Below are 15,887 nucleotides of genomic sequence, written 5' to 3' on the forward strand. Positions count from 1 at the left end.
TGAACAGGAGTTTGCTTAGGGCTGGATGACATCCGTGGCTGGGTAGACGTGAAGGTGAACATTCCCCTTTAAAACGAAACCCAGTAAAATGTCCAAAAGGACGAGCGGCATCACTTTCGCATCCCTCCGGTTGGACACGCACAACATCCCTTTCCATGATAGGGGTAGTGACACTAAAGTTCCCATGATGCTTTACGGCATCGCTAAGGTCACAACGTACGGCATCGTACCCATCGCAAGGCTCACAATCGCATTCCACTTCAGAAGCCTCACATTTGAATTGTGCCTTTCTAAACAACTTGTTTTGTGTTTCTCTGAAAGTATTCATCTTGTTCGCTCGGTCTTGGTAGTCCCAATGAACTATCGATCTTGACCATAGCCCCTTTTTATACTAGTCGCAATGCAGTCTCCAGCTTGTACATCTTTCCTTTTTTACGTTTTTTATGTCTTGTTTTGGAAGGTATCGTCTCTAAGGTACCGTCATAATTGTACCGTTGTGTGATGGGTGGAAAGGCCATAGAAAGGTAAGGGCAGTCCGGACACCATCGAGTATGTTCCAGAATAGCTGAATCTTTATAGATACATAGATCCATTCGTAACTTCAGTCCGCAAGCGAAACACTGTACCTCATATCCCAGTCCTGACTCAGGTCCCAAGTAGACAAATCCTGTTCTAGCTAAAACATGCGAACAAGGTAATCCTTCCCTATCCGTAGGCCATTTCTGAAACGTGTCCAATCGACGGGCACAATCACAATAGTCAGGTAAGAAGACTGGAAAATGGTAGGGTTTGAACTTGGAGTTCTCATCGGGTTTTTCACTCGATTCTTGCTGTGGCGAAGTCATCTTTCTGGTGGGTAACTATCCTCTTACAACCAATGTTTTATACCAACGTGTCCATACGACAAAGTAAAGTGGTTGGGTAGTCGCACTCGCTTCTGGTACACGATTTGATAGACTTTTTCCAAGGGTCGACTGACGATGTGGTGAGTGGGTAAACGTACAATCTTGTTCGGTTGATGGGTGGTCACTTTAAAATTTTCATCCTCTCCAGACTCCAAGGCTTCTTTCAATACCCCAAAGTTGACCACACGACTGGTACGATAATTAAAAGTCAGTCCTTTCACTTTGTACGTCGTGTGCAGTTCTCCTTGTTTGTCCCGGTATTCGTAGCCGTAATTTTTAGGACCGCCACTGACGAAACTTAGAATCTTGTCGTCGGAATGCTCGTCTGTCCAGGCTCCTAAACGGTCTCCTTCGATGTTAGGGTGCTGTTGACTCGGGTGATGGATGTAAATGCAACTGTCCGTGTCAAAGTACAGGACGCGTTCCCCTACCAGTTCTAAAGCTTCGTACAATTTTAAGCGAGCATGAGCTGTTACGTAAGCCCCAATGATGACATTTCCAAAAGGGTCGTCTTGTACAAAGTCCAGATCTTCTTCGTACTTGACCAAGATCAAATTCTCTCGAACGACGTCCACGTGTTTCATGTATTTGGTTTTGTCGTGAATCATCTGGAAGTAGCGGGAAGGTTCTGTCAAATATTCCGTCTTGGGTAAACACGGTCGTTGTGCCATTTTACCCCACAAGCAATTTAACATCACTTTGGCAAACGATCGCCTGCCTTCGTTTTTCTCGATGTGGTCTAAAGAGATGCCTTCTTGTTCATAGTATTTCGCTTTGAATTGTATTTGGTCTTCGGGAGTGTGACACCAGGACGGATAGCCGCTGGCTTCTTGTTTCAGTTTCAAAAAGGCATCCACGTACTCGGCGAAAATGCCTTTCTGCGTGGGGTCACCCTTGTGGTATTGTTGTGTCTTGGGAAAGTGGCAAATTTCGTACACTTCTAACAGTTGGTATCCCATGTCCAGAGCTTTGAACAATTCTACGCTGACCCAGGTTTCCGTCAAGGCACGTTCTTCCTGGCTGTGCTGACAAGGTTGGTCTTGGTTGCACGTTTCGGCACAAGTACGGCACAATGGAAACATTAGTTTGCCTTGACAATGGTGAGGTAAGACGGGATGGTACAAGTCCGTGGGAGGCAAAACTTTACACTTGATCAAGCCTTCGTATTGTCGAATGTTTTTCAGGTCGATGTGTTCCGTCATCAATTGTGGGTGCCCTACAGGAAATCGACAATATTTGCACACGTAGGGATACAGCGAACACACGTCCAAGTATTTGATTTCTTCTCCTTTCTCTTCGTCGGCTTGGTACAGCAAACAGGTGGCATTGGTCCTTCCTCCGTACAAACTATCCCTCGGGTTCAGCGGGTCCATGAACTGGTAACTTTCCACGAGGCGTTTAAACTCGGGATCGGTTTTCATACGGTGATCGTACTCGTGTTCCCACATTTCCACCACTTGGTATCCTTGCTGTTCCAACTTTAGGCGCCGTTGACATGTGTCCTGGTACAAGTCTTCCATGGTTCGTTGTAAAAACTGATTTTTAGTGCTACGGTCAGGGTAACAGACGGGACATCCGTGAAATAAGCAACCGTTAAACTCGTACACGATCTTGGGGTTTTCTAAGTCCCAGCCATCTACCGAATACGTTCCGATGGTCTTTTAACCCCCTCCGTTGCGGGCATGCTGAATCCACTTGTCTTCCTTGTCGCACAAGTAATGTAACCAACGTAGGGCTTTGACCGAGTATTGACGTTTGACAAAGTTGGTCGTTTGAGGGCTGATGACAGCCACGGTGTTTTCAGGCATGAATCGTTGTCGATACACTAAGGAACACGCTTTGGCAATGGTGCAAGCTTCTTTCAAAGGATCGACCCCTCCGTGTTCCATGAACAGTTCTCGAAATTTTCCACAGCAACGCCGTAAAATGTCCACGTCGGAACGACAATACTTTAGCATTTCTTCCTGAAAGTCGAAAGGGTCGGAGGCGTGAGCCTGGTACCAAGCGTAGAAAGCTTCTCGTTGTTCGGTACGCATGTTGTCGGGGTCGTAATAGTGAGCCTCAGGTAAATGGGGTAGAACGGCGTGTTGATTGGCTTCCGTATTGAAAAAGTGTGGAAAGTACCCTTTAGCCATTTCTGTCATTCCAAACGTTTTAGGCATTCGACTCAAAGGCATGGCCAAATAGCTCATCGAATCTTTAAACTGTACTTGTCCCACTTGCATGAAAATGATTTTGGCTCCGTTCAAAGTCACTTTAGGACACTCGGTGCCTTGTTCCGTATAGTACCTCAAAAGAAACTGTCCATCGTATCCGGAGAAATTGTGAGCCATCACCGTGGCAAGACGATGACAATCTCCGTAACGTTCGATGTCCTCTTGGCTCCACGTCTTGTCGATGGGGTCTAAAACCCATTGTGCAAAATCGGCTAACGTGTTCAGTCCCCGAAAGATTTTTTCACGCCCTCCAGGAATCTTGCTGCAGTGAGGGCAATGACTGAAGATAGGTTCTTGAATGCACTTCTCGCACGCTCGATGAGCCACGCAGAAATTAGGAATGTGAATACCGGTCTCTTGCATGCATTCGAAATCGAAAAAGATGAAATTGCCTTTCTTCTTGTGACCGTCCTCTTTCTCTGGTGGGGGTTGGTATTTTTGCACGTAGCATTGGTGTTCCAAGTCCACGATGTGGTGACAAATGTGACATTTTTTCTTTCCTCGACATACGTGTGCCTTGGCATTATTGGTAAGTATGCCTTGTCCACAGGTAGGGCACAATCTCAGCAGTTGACAAGCACATTTCTTCTGTGAACCTTGTGTTTTCAGATGTTGTTGGTAACAGGTATGGCTGACAAACGTGCGCAGACAAGTTGAACAAGGCACTGGTCCTTCGCTCAGACAGGGTGGAAAGGCCAAACATCCTGAGCATTTCCATCCACAATGCTTGTGTTGCTCTCGATTATTATGGCCATAGTCACATTTCTCACAGTAATAACTGTATCCCAGGAATCCGGTGATACTGGTAATGGTATCGAAATGGTCATCGTGATTATAAAAATGAATGTATTTTCCGTCCTTAAAGTCTTGGCCTCGAAACAACAGAGGTCCGCGCACTTCTTGAGGGTGCACTTTCAAGGTGTATCGTGGAGCTAGGGCATCTTGCAATTTTTGCATCTCAGGAATGCTACAGGGTGTGTCTTTGGACAGTCCGGCTTGTTGTAACAGGAGTTCTGCTTTGTTTCGTTGTTTGGCTCGATCGGATCGTTGAATAGTTTTCCAGGCTCTTTTCCATTCTGTCGTGTCGTTCTTGTTGGCATAGGTTCGTCCCACCACGATGGCTCGAGCTAAACACATCTGGTCTTGAGGATTGTGAATTTGGACGAGGCTACGCTTAATGCTGCGAAGCTCGTTCACCAATAACATCTTTTTGCGTCCGGTCCCTTGAGGAGGAGAGACGTGGGTCATGTCCAATGTGGCTTTTCCATCGGTGATGTCAAACTGGTCATTGGATTGTTGCACGTGTTGAATCTTGTCCATGACTTTGGAAGCAGCCAATTCTGCAGGGGTGCTAAACTCGATCCAAACAGGGGATTTCAAACTGTCGTGTTGTATGGAAAGTCTCAAGCGATCGTCTTCTTTGGGTTGACATTGTCGCTTGAGTGTAGTGAGCAAAGAATCCCACACCCCAGTGATAAACACTTCTGCTTTCTGTAACGGGACTTCAGCCTTGAAATCTTTAAACTTCACCGTGTATTTGTAAGCCGTGGTTCTAAATTCTCTAGAGGAGCGCTTTTCCGTCTCTCGAATGGAATAGTATTTTTCAGGGTTGGCTAAGGGTGGTGAACAGGGTTCGGATTCTAGTTCACTCATGTCCTCTTCAAAATCACTGGCATGAATTTGTGCCAAGACTTCAGCTCTAGTACGAGGCGATAGATCACGTTTCTGCCTCTTACTTTCTTCTTCTTTCTTCTCGAATGAATAGGATCGTTTCATCTTGAGTGAAAAACGTCAAATGACTCAAGTGTAAACACCATAGACTAATTTATAGTCATGGCAGACCAGCGTATATAAAAGGGTGTGTGTCTTGTCCTTTCACTATTCATTTCACTCTCAAGCCGAGCACAACGATGGAAGAGACTAGCCAAATCGAACGTTTCGTCAGAGCTTTGCGAGGGGTCATTAGAAAATTCTCTTCAGACCAGCCCACAGACTACTCTCCTTCCTTTCGAGATAAAAGTCAAGATACTTGCTATATCTGTCAGAAGAAAGGGCATTGGTCTTCAGAGTGTCCAGACCGTCAAAAAAAAAAAAAAAACAGGGGCTAAAAAAGACAAAAGTAAAGATACCTGTTATTATTGTCAAGAAAAAGGACATTGGTCTCCAGATTGCCCAAAAAAGAAACAAGAGGAGTCAGAAGAAAAGAGGAATTCTTCAGAAGGAGGGATTCTTCGGAAGAAGAGAGGGATTTTTCAGAGGAAGAAAGCAGACAGGTGAAGAAAAAGAAACAGGAGAAGAAAAGAAGAAGGGAAGAAAGTGAGGAGGAAGAAGAGGAAAAGAGTGTGACGGTGAAGAAATTTAAAAAACAGAGACTAAACAAGGAGACAGAAGAAGTCTATGAACTTTTTAAAGTGTTGTGTTGTGAATTGTGAATTGGATTGTAACAATGGATAAAAGAATAAATTAATTATATAAGGTAAGTGTCTTTGAGTTTTGATTTTAAAATAAGAAGCTACACTCACGCACTCATACAAAGACACGTACTATAGGGGGTAAAATTTTTTTTTTTTTTTTTTTTTTTTTTTTTTTTTTTTTTTTTGAGTTATTGGCAATTGAAATTGTATTTCTTTTCGAGAAATGTGGGTGGCCCTGAAAAGGGCCTTTTTATTTTGGTGCAGGGGTGAGTTCAAGCAATCAACTTTAACTGCCTTAAGCCTTTGCCACGGCCAAGGCCTACTTCTGGACTGCGTCATGTTGATGATGATTGGGTTGAGATCACTAAGGGTGGTACGGTAGGCTTAGTCACAGGGTTAACGTGTTTAGCTCGGGAAGGTCGTATTCTCTTCGGTCGTAATAAAGAAGTCTGATACATTTGTTTCAGACTTCTTAACTCCGCTAAAATGTCCAACAGTACCGTGACCGTTTGATTTTCACCCTCTTGTTTCTTTGCTGCTACTTCTTCTTGCTGTTGTTGCTGTTGTTTTTTTCTTACCTCTTCTTCTTGCTGCTGCTGTAGGAGAAAAGCTTGTTCCGCTTCCTTTGGTCGTTGTATAAATTTCTCCAATTCTTCTTTCTGTCTCTGTCTAAAATTCTCCACTTGCGGTAATGAAGAAAGTAACGAAGGTTCCGGAACAAATTCTTGCTAGGTAAGAAAATCTACAAAATCCCAATTCACCTCTTCTGAAAGTAAGTCCGGGTTCTCTTGGGCAGTCTCCCCTGCTGGTGCACCCCAATGGATCGTTTTCTGAGTTTCCGTCATGTTGAATCATTGTCGCATAGATTGACTGTACACAAGCGCTTGCGAATCTATATAGACCACGTGACGTCACAAACTGCTCTCTTCGGATTGGATGCGGGCTGACTGAATTTTGTAACGCGTGTTCGGATTGGTGAATGAACTCAATCCGTTTCAACCCTTCCTCTGCCTATAAATAAGCGCAGTTCACTGCATTGATTCACCTGTTCTCGTCACTTCAAGATGTGGACCACAGTCAAATCATCCACCCTTGTGTCTTCCATGATGTTTAGGACGGACATGCTCATGTATGTCCGGTCCAAGTGGACCGTTGTCGACAAGTCAGACACCAGTCTGTGGATACGAAGAGTGTACGTAGAAAGACAAGGTTGCCTCAAGAGGACACTGATTTATGGCCCTCGAGTAAGACGCAGCTTGAGGACAAGAAGATGCCGCAGATGCCCTTTATGTTAATGGATACATTAACATAAACCCAAAGGCCCTTTTCAGGGCCACCCATATTTCTCGAAAAGAGAACGACTTTCAATTGCCTACCCCTTTTTTAAATTTAAAATTTTTTTTTATTTTTTATTTAAAAAAAATAAAATCCCATGTTCAATTCCCCCTTGTCGCTATATTTGCCCACGATTTTTCTCCATGTTAAATTTCCATTGTCGCTATATTTGCCCAGGGGTCTCTGTAATGCTAATTCCCATTGTCGCTCTAGTGCCCCACTTCACTACTTCCACCGGTCTTAACAATCTAGCGAAGCCTTTATCTTCAGGAGTGTGTGTGATTTAGATTTTTAACGTAGCTTTAACAAATTTTCAGTCATATCGCTACGATGTCTGCAGTGTGACAGTTTATAGTGATGTTTAGCACTGGGGCATCATGCCTCAGACATGTAGCATGATGTCCCACCCAGTCACATTATCCTGATATCAGGCCAACCAGTCCTAACACTAACCTCTTAATGCTGAGCGCCAAGCGAGGCAGCTGTAAGTACCATTTTAAAAAGTCTTTGGTATTACACTAAGCCGGGGTTCGAACCCGCGACCTCCCGCATCCGAGGCGGACTCTATATATCTCCAGGAACTGACAAATGAATGAGGTGGTTAAGATGCGTTGCTCTTGCGTTCGGGCGATGCTTATTTCCTCGCATGCGCCAGCAGTTCAAAGCCGAGGTTAGCAACCACTGAAAGCAATTGTGTTCCGTTTTGACAAGGATTAATTTTGAAAAAGTATTATAATATTGAAGTATTATAATATTCAGAAGGATTTAAAGAATATAATGCAATGGATCAATATAAGTCCGGATACAATGATCTTGTGTTTTTTAGGCCAATATATGTCATACTATTGTCGTCGTTTACATTATTTTACTTATTCACATGTCGGTGAGAAGTATTGTTCTTGCACAGGGCCGTAGAGGACGATCCTAGCTCTTGTTCAAACAAAATTTGTCTTTTATAAAATTAAATAGTGTTGTTCGGCCCAGGCCCTCTCAGGGGCCTCGGCCCCGGGGATATACTCCTGGTTGCCCCGCATCCTCTTGTCGGCCATGTTCTTACATTCTGTGTTATCTTTATAAACGACATCATCATTCGTGGGTTTTAGGCACGTATTCTCGCATATATTTTATCATTAATCTTGTTTAAATAAAAAGCCCACTGTTGAAAAAGGAAGTGTAGGTGTACGTATATGGTCGTTGTTTTTGTTTATCTGCGTTGTGAAAAATTCTGCCTAATATTACGTCAGTATATTCAAGATTGGAATTCATTCTGAACACTATAATGTTGGACTGTGATTTAACTTATATGATTACTTGAGATTTAATTCACAATACTGAATGTTCCTCTTAAATTTTCATTTCATAAGTTTGAGATTTAAATTATTTCTTGAATTTACAAAACTTGTTGGTTTTGCTTTTCTGTTACTTAGTTTAATACCATAGAATCATAACACTATTAAATTTGCCACGAAATTTGCTTGGAAGTAAAGCTTGTATTCAGTATGTTGGGTATTGTTGCACATTGAAAGCGGGCAATTTTTTGTCTTATGTCACACAAATTTTGACTCCGTGCACCTGCTTGGTCGCGCTTCTTTTGTCAGGGAAATAAATTAAAAAAGATACCCCTTTACTATTTCTTTCTTGAATGTTAACCCATGTATCTGTTGGCGCTAGCAATGGTTAGAGTCGCTACAGGCTATGAACATTCATCCTCCAAATTTTGGTGGATAGATTACTTTTGAAAGGGTGGTAAAAATGAGATATGCTTATTTGCTTCGACAGTTTTACATTGTCATATTTTCTTGGATACTTACATTATTTCAATAAACCTTTTATCACGTGAGCATGAACACGTTTGAATACCTATTTAACCTGAATGAACTGGAACATGCAATTTTCCGTCTCGGGATTTTGGAACATAGATGTTTCCGTTTCGGGATTTTGCTCTCGTTTAACTTTAGTGTTCACTCAATATTATCGAGCATTTATAATAATAAATATCCACGGTTTTCTAAAATACTTTTCATTTTGAATGTAATTGTAAATTAAATCACACATTGTGTATTTGTACTGATAAATATATTGTGTCGTCAATCTGAGGTTAAATTATTTCTTCGTCGCTGGTGTGTTTTAACCACGAAAATAAGTTACAAGCGGAGGTCAAAGCTGTATTGGAACTCGCCTGACTAACACAAATCTCGAATGTTCTCATTGCACTGTTTAAATAGGTATTCATTGCCGTCTTACATTCTGCATTGCTTCTAGCGACTACAGACATGCATTAAAATAGTAACATTCTAAAAATAACTGAAAGTGCTTTCCAGTTTCACCAGTCTATGACATAAATAGACACCTTTCAGCAATGACATAAATAGACTATTTCGTCAATCGTCGTCCAAACACGTACAGAATGCACTAACTAGTAAACATTCCTTGAAAGATTTCAGAGTCATCACAGATGAACGAAGACAACAACGACATTCTTGACGCCATTGAAAAAGTAAATAAGGAAGCACAGGGTACTTTATTCTTTTACTTTTCCAAACAATCTTTACGCCTAGTAATTCCTATGTTTATTTGTAAATTACGGATCAATATCGAACGAAGACTTTTTATAGTTTAAATATACCTCCCCGTTTGTTTGTATCCCCCCTCTTATTTCTAAAACGGAAATCTTTAATGTGACAAAAGTGACATAACTTAGTAAATAATTTCATTGATTTATGATTTCAATCCTGAATCTGACCAGAATGGCCCTAACACTGTCATTCTCTGAAGCTTTCATGCTTAACGGACTTTCCTTACTAACAAGGCATAATGTTGCATACTCTAAGGGCGAGTCGATTTCCTCAGACAATATTGTGACGTACTCATCCTATTCGGTAACTGTCGAATAATTCCGTAAATTACCATAATGTTGAGAGTTTAGAGTTATATCCTTTTGCACACATGTACATAGAAATTACACTGCTTGTTAAATCCATGTTAAAGGCAGATTTGTAGTTGTCGTTATTTTTCGTTGCTTCATTCGACATTGTAAATATGGGAGGCAGGCGACATAGTATTATCCTTCTATTTATATACATATGTAGTCGTGCAGACATCCCGCATCTTTTATCTCATTTGTGCTTTTGTTTTTTAAATAGGTATATATGTAATGATGTAAAAGCTGAAAATCTGAAAGGGAGGTTTGGGGGTGCAACTTATGATCATAACATATAACAAAATAATCATTTGAAAAACTAACAAACTAACCAAAAATTTTCGACTTGAATAATTTCACAATATTTATTGTCACATGAATTTGTTCTCCAATTATATTGGTACTCCAGCTTGTATTGGCGACATGCAGTGCACATATTCTGACAGAGGGCTACATCTGTTCCATTCTCTTCCAACCACGACTTCCGTAATTTATATCTTTATTGCAGAGGTCACAAAATGCCAGTCCTCGAGCGTTCAGTTTTCTTATACAATGACCAACTAAATTTCCGTCGACTTTTCGCCCATTTCCATACATTTTTTAAACCTTTATCTAAACTTCTCGTGTCATGGTCTCTCTCAACAACTCGGGACGCCATTTTCTTCTTTCCATTGCCATCAGTTTCATTTACACGAAGATTCATTGGATGAATTTAAACTTTTGACCAATCGGAATACTCTTTACGAGAGTCGTGGTTTAACTAATATATGGAGCGATTACGTTACAAGGATCGTTGCGGAATAGGACCGAACAGACTGTTTAAAAAAAACGGAAAAACCCGGATCGGACATAATAAAAAAACAAACAAAAACGGACTATATAAAAAAAAATCTGAGACAAGTCAGGAGAAAAGCGGAATTCGCTTTAAAACGGAGAAAAATCATGTCTGTGTTTCGGACCATAAAGGATGTCGTGTCATACTCGCGCGGTACTAACAAGAAACAAGTTTGCCTTCTGTTGAAAATTTGAATACTTTTATATTTGTAACCCTATCTGTATCGGAATCTTGGCTAGCGAAGATTATATTTGTAATTGATCTTCAATCCTGTATTCAGAAAAATATTGCCCCCCCCCCCCCGAATTTGCATGTGCTATAAAATTGCTGTAGCCTATATACGAAAATTAACAAGCCCGTCAAGTTTGTCTACCCCCAAAAAAGTTTAAATGACGTCCTGCTGTCATACATGTACTGTATAATAACTATAATAATTATTATATAGTACATGTATGACAGGTCAATTGTAAGCAACGATACGAGCCCTTGTGCAATAAATAGTACAGCTGAGGGTGAATTTTATGTACATTAATTGATTACATACTATGCAAAAAGGAAACTTTTTGTACATTAATTGATTACATACTATGCAAAAAGGAAATTTTTGTTTAATATGAAGTACGTAGAGTTTCTCATTATGAAAGACGGGCGCTCAGATATCTTCGTATCATAACGAATCTACTGTCTCCATCTTGAAACTCGTGCTCGGCAGTGATTGGCAGATCCCAGGAATAATGAAGGTTACCTAAATTTGCATAATTATGTGCTATATATTTTGTACACTGAAGTTGATGACGTAGAAAACAACCACGCAACCAAACCGAGCAACATGTCAACAATGGTGAGTACGATATTCTTCTGTTTCTAATTCCTTTCCTACCAACTTTATGTTTTGAGAGGAGTTATTGAAATTTATTTAGAACGACTTTTCATACTTTTATTTAATTAGTTTTTATGTACGAGATTGATTTAAATTGACGTGCTTTGTAAAGTATTGCAACAAATTCGTTGATTTGAAAGTGACATTTCAACTACTTAAATGAATTTGTACATTTAGTTAAAAAAAAAATGAAAAAAATAAACCAGACAAACAATAATAATAATGAGGACTTTGTATAGTGCCTCATCTTTAGAAGCTCTAAGCGCTTTACAACATTAGACAACACCTATAAGATAAAAAACATAATGATATGATTATAAAAACAAACACCATGAAATTAGAAAACATTAAAGAACATGCTGAGAATATTTAAGGTAGGAAACATTTTTCAGTCTTTGAGTTTGTTCTTGCAGTCGAAATAAGTGAGTTTTGAGAGCCCTCTTGAATGTGATCACTGTGTCTTTGTGTCTAAGTTCAGTTGGCAATTCATTCCACGTTGCTGGGCCCTGGTATGCAAAAGAACGCTGTCCATATGACTTTGTTTTCATAGTGGGAATAATGAGTATACAATTGTCAGAAGAGGAGCTTAATTATCTTGCTGGTGTGTACACATGGGTGAGGTTGGATAGGTATGTTGGACTAGAGTCTGACAGTGAAACGTCGCACAGAGAACAAATTTTGTGTTTGATTCTGGATTGAATGGATAGCCAGTGTAGGGTACAGAGCAGCGGGGAGGTGTGCTCTGATCGTGGTACTCTAAGCATGATCCAAGCAGCTGTGTTTTGAAGTTTCTGGAGTAGATATTGAGATGAACCAGACAGAATTGAGTTACAATAGTCCAGTCTTGAAAGTACTAATGAACACAGAAGTGTTTTAGTGGCATCAGATGAAAAATATTTGCGCTGATGCGTCTCAGCTCAAGATATGCAGCCTTGCAAATGTTCATGACGTGTTGGTGCAATGTGAGATTACTGTCCAGAGTAACACCTAGGTTTTGTACTGATTGTATGAATTTAATGTTGGTGTTGCTGATATTTATTGTTTGAGGTAAAGGATGTGAATGAAAAAGTCTTTGTGTTGGGATCAGAATGGTCTCAGTTTTATCATCATTCATCTGCAGCTTGTTACATGTCATGATTTCACATCAAAAATGCACCTCTCTACACCTTGGATGGTAGCATCAACTTCAGTTGGGTGGCTAGATTTGTATATTTGGATGTCATCAGCATACAGTTGGTGAGACACTGGATGATGATCTATGACACTTAAGAGTGACTGAGTGTACAGAATGAAGAGAACAGGTCCAAGAACAGATCCCTGTGGAACACTACAACATAGATCAACTGGGCTGGAGTGTATTCCATTTGCAGATACAATTTGTGTCCTGTTGACCAAGTAGGACTTGAACCACAGTAAGGCTGTATTATGAATGCCAAATACATGCTGGAGATGGTGAAGTAATATATCATGGTCTGTTGTGTCAATTGCTGCAGACAAATCAAGGAGGGTGAGGACTGTAATCTTTCCGCTATCCAATGCAGAGAGAATGTCATTAACTACTTTTAGAAGAGTAGTTTCAGTACTGTGGCAAGGGCAATATGGAGATTGTACATTGCTAAAAAGACTGTTTGAATTTAGATGAGATACAAGCTGGGATAGAACAACCTTTTCTAAGATTTTTGACATGAATGGGAGATTAGAAACTGGGCGGTAGTTCTTTAAATCGTTATGGTCTAGTGTTGGTTTCTTCAGCAGAGGCATTACAATGGCAGTTTTGAAAAATGATGGGAATTCCCCGGATGAGAGAGAGGTATTAATAACATCAGTTAGTGAAGGCAATACTGGATCTAAGCACTCAAGCGGCAGTGATGTTGGAATTGGATCAAGTTCACATGACTTTGGTGCACTCTTCATCAGGACTGTACGTACAAAATCCGTAGAGACAGGTTCAAATGCTGCTGATGGTTGCTGCTCAAATTCTGTATCCCAACTGTATAGTAACGACGAGTCAATTGAAATTGTGGTGGCAAGCTTATCTCTAATGGTTTGTACTTTGTCATGGAAGAAATTTGCAAACATGTCCGGAAGGTCAACTGGAGAGAAGGTAGTTGGAAGTGGTTTAGATTTGTTCTTTGACAGTAGCTTGTTAATAATCTCGAAGAGCTCTTTGCAGCTGGAACTTTCCATGATCTTAATAGTGTAGTGGGCTGATTTTTCGCTGCATGGACTATATTTGTGACATTCTTCTTAGCGAGTTAATTGATTTGCTTATGAATAGTGAGTCTGGTGGAAAGCCAAAGCCTCTCAGCTTTATGGCGGTCTCTTTTAGCAGTGCAAAGCTGGTCCCTAACACTGCTATACCATGGAGAACACTTTTGAATTGATACTCTGCACTTGGTAGCTGGTGCATGTTTGTCAAGCAATGAATGCAGGCAGTTATCGAGTTGTTCTGCGGTAGGAGGTAAGCAAGTTGTTATGTTAGCTTGGATGTCGTGCATTAGCTTGGTTCTATGTATCATACAGAGGTTTCTCTTAGTAGCAGATAAAGGTGGAGGGTTAGGGACTGATACGTCAATTTGGCATATAATGCAGAGGTGATTTGAAGCAAGGTCATGGGATACCAGGGAGGACCGTGGAATGTTATCATCAGGTCTATGAAGAATCCAGTCTAAAATGTGACCATGTTTATGGGTGGGTTGGTTAACTGACTGTTTGAGGTTGAAAACAGTAATGGAATCTGTGAGTTTTTTATGTGTTTGGGTTTCCGGGACAGTCAAAGTGACAAGTGTAAATGTGTGTGTGTGTATTGTTTTGCTTCTCCATGTTAATACCTTACAAATTATTAAAGTATAGTTTGCTTGGGGTAGGAAAGGAGTTATTAGAATCTGCGACTGGAGTAAGGAGTCCAGGTCCAGAACTTCCATCAAATCACTACCTCGGGTGTGTTAAATTGTGACTGTCCATTAGTACTATATTTATAAAAGTTTGAAAATTACTCATCAATACACTAGTTGTCAAATTAAGTTGTATCAAAATTAATTACTGAGACAACCAATTATAATGATTAATAGAGAAGATACATACCCTATAATAAACTTGAGTGTGGAAACTTTGTTATTACCCAGACTGAAAAGCTAAAGTACAGAGTGACCTATAAGAGGGAGAGGAAGGACGAGTCATGGAGCCAGAACCAGATGGGGAAGAGGAGGAAGAGATGCCGTGCAGCCTGAAGACAATAAAGCTGACTAAATTCTGCACATCCTTGATACAAGGCAGGCATGAATGAGATAATTTTTATTTATGTCATGCAAAACAAGTATTGATATAGCGGGAAAAGTGTTTGATAATATGCACAGATTCAAATATCTTTGTGTCAGTAGTGTTTTGCACACCTTAGTGAATTACATTCCTTGAAGGTCTATATATGTGACCAAAAAGTGCATGTTTAAACTGCTTTTCATTTCATAGACCCCCCATATTGCTGGACACAATAATTGAACACAACTAAATGACTTTCTCCACAACAGATATTTAAGAAAGGAATAATACTTCAGTTATTCACTACCTTTATAAACAAGACTAAGACATAATTTCAGGAAAAGGATGAGGGTCAAATATTCATTTCCAGAATGTTCCACTTGTCAACAAAGTCAGGTCCTTTTACAGACAACTAATTAGAAATCGGGTGAACCAAAATTTCCTAAAGGGAAACCCATTACCTAAACTCAAATCCCATCAAATTTGTCAACAAGATTAAATTTTACACTTTGAAAGGCCATAAAAACACTCAAATTAAATTACTTAATCCCAAAAGTAACCCCCTCCCTTGGACAAAATTAGCTTTTGACCCCTACAACCTGTCATCATAAAAATTAATGCATGATATTTATATATGTAACAATACTTGGAGATGCTCATCTTAACAAAAACTTTTTTAATATCCATTACAGTTGTGATGGAACTCTCAGTGCTCATATCAAAATAAAAACCTTGTGCAATTTAAATCTTTATTTTAAATTTTAGGAATATCATATTAAATTGGAATAATTTTTCAGGATTTTCAAGTTCTAATCCTGGATGGGGCTGTCCTTGCCATAGCCAGTATGTATAGATTGGATATTACAGTCCATGATAATGAGGTTGATCTGATGAGTGTCAATAAAATACGTCCTATAGGCAGTTCATATTATGGCAGCATGGTAGGCTGGAGTCTGGACAGAGACATGTAATTCCTTGATGTTGTACCTGACGTGACAAATATCCTGTTGCTTATGGTCAGTACTTCTTCCCCTGTAGACTCTCATGAACACTGACACTTTCCTGTGTTTAAGAATTTGTATATAAATGTTTACAACTGACATTTCGTTGTTTTGTTGTAACTG

At 40.1% G+C, this 15,887-nt stretch overlaps 1 protein-coding gene and 1 long non-coding RNA gene across 3 annotated transcripts in view; both read left to right on the forward strand.

Annotated features, from left to right (window-relative positions):
* The first annotated feature begins 9,249 nt into the window (after positions 1-9,249).
* The window catches only part of LOC149796113 (uncharacterized), a 62,153-nt gene continuing 55,515 nt past the window's right edge, over positions 9,250-15,887 (forward strand). Inside the window, exon 1 of the mRNA XM_089966036.1 lies at positions 9,250-9,386. The gene's annotated coding sequence lies outside the window, so the exon portion shown is untranslated. The remainder of the gene's footprint in view (positions 9,387-15,887) is intronic.
* Positions 11,273-15,881, forward strand: LOC149796114 (uncharacterized). 2 transcript variants are annotated; one of them, XR_016422166.1, is made up of 2 exons: positions 11,273-11,466; positions 15,561-15,881. It is a non-coding gene; the product is annotated as an uncharacterized LOC149796114 (long non-coding RNA). The 2 variants fall into 2 exon arrangements; XR_016422167.1 differs by lacking the exon at positions 15,561-15,881 and adding an exon at positions 14,631-14,904.

This window comes from Sinohyriopsis cumingii, chromosome 7 (genome assembly GCF_028554795.1).
Source record: "Sinohyriopsis cumingii isolate HCF-2022 chromosome 7, ASM2855479v2, whole genome shotgun sequence".
In the NCBI taxonomy this organism is placed as follows: Eukaryota; Metazoa; Mollusca; class Bivalvia; order Unionida; family Unionidae; genus Sinohyriopsis; species Sinohyriopsis cumingii.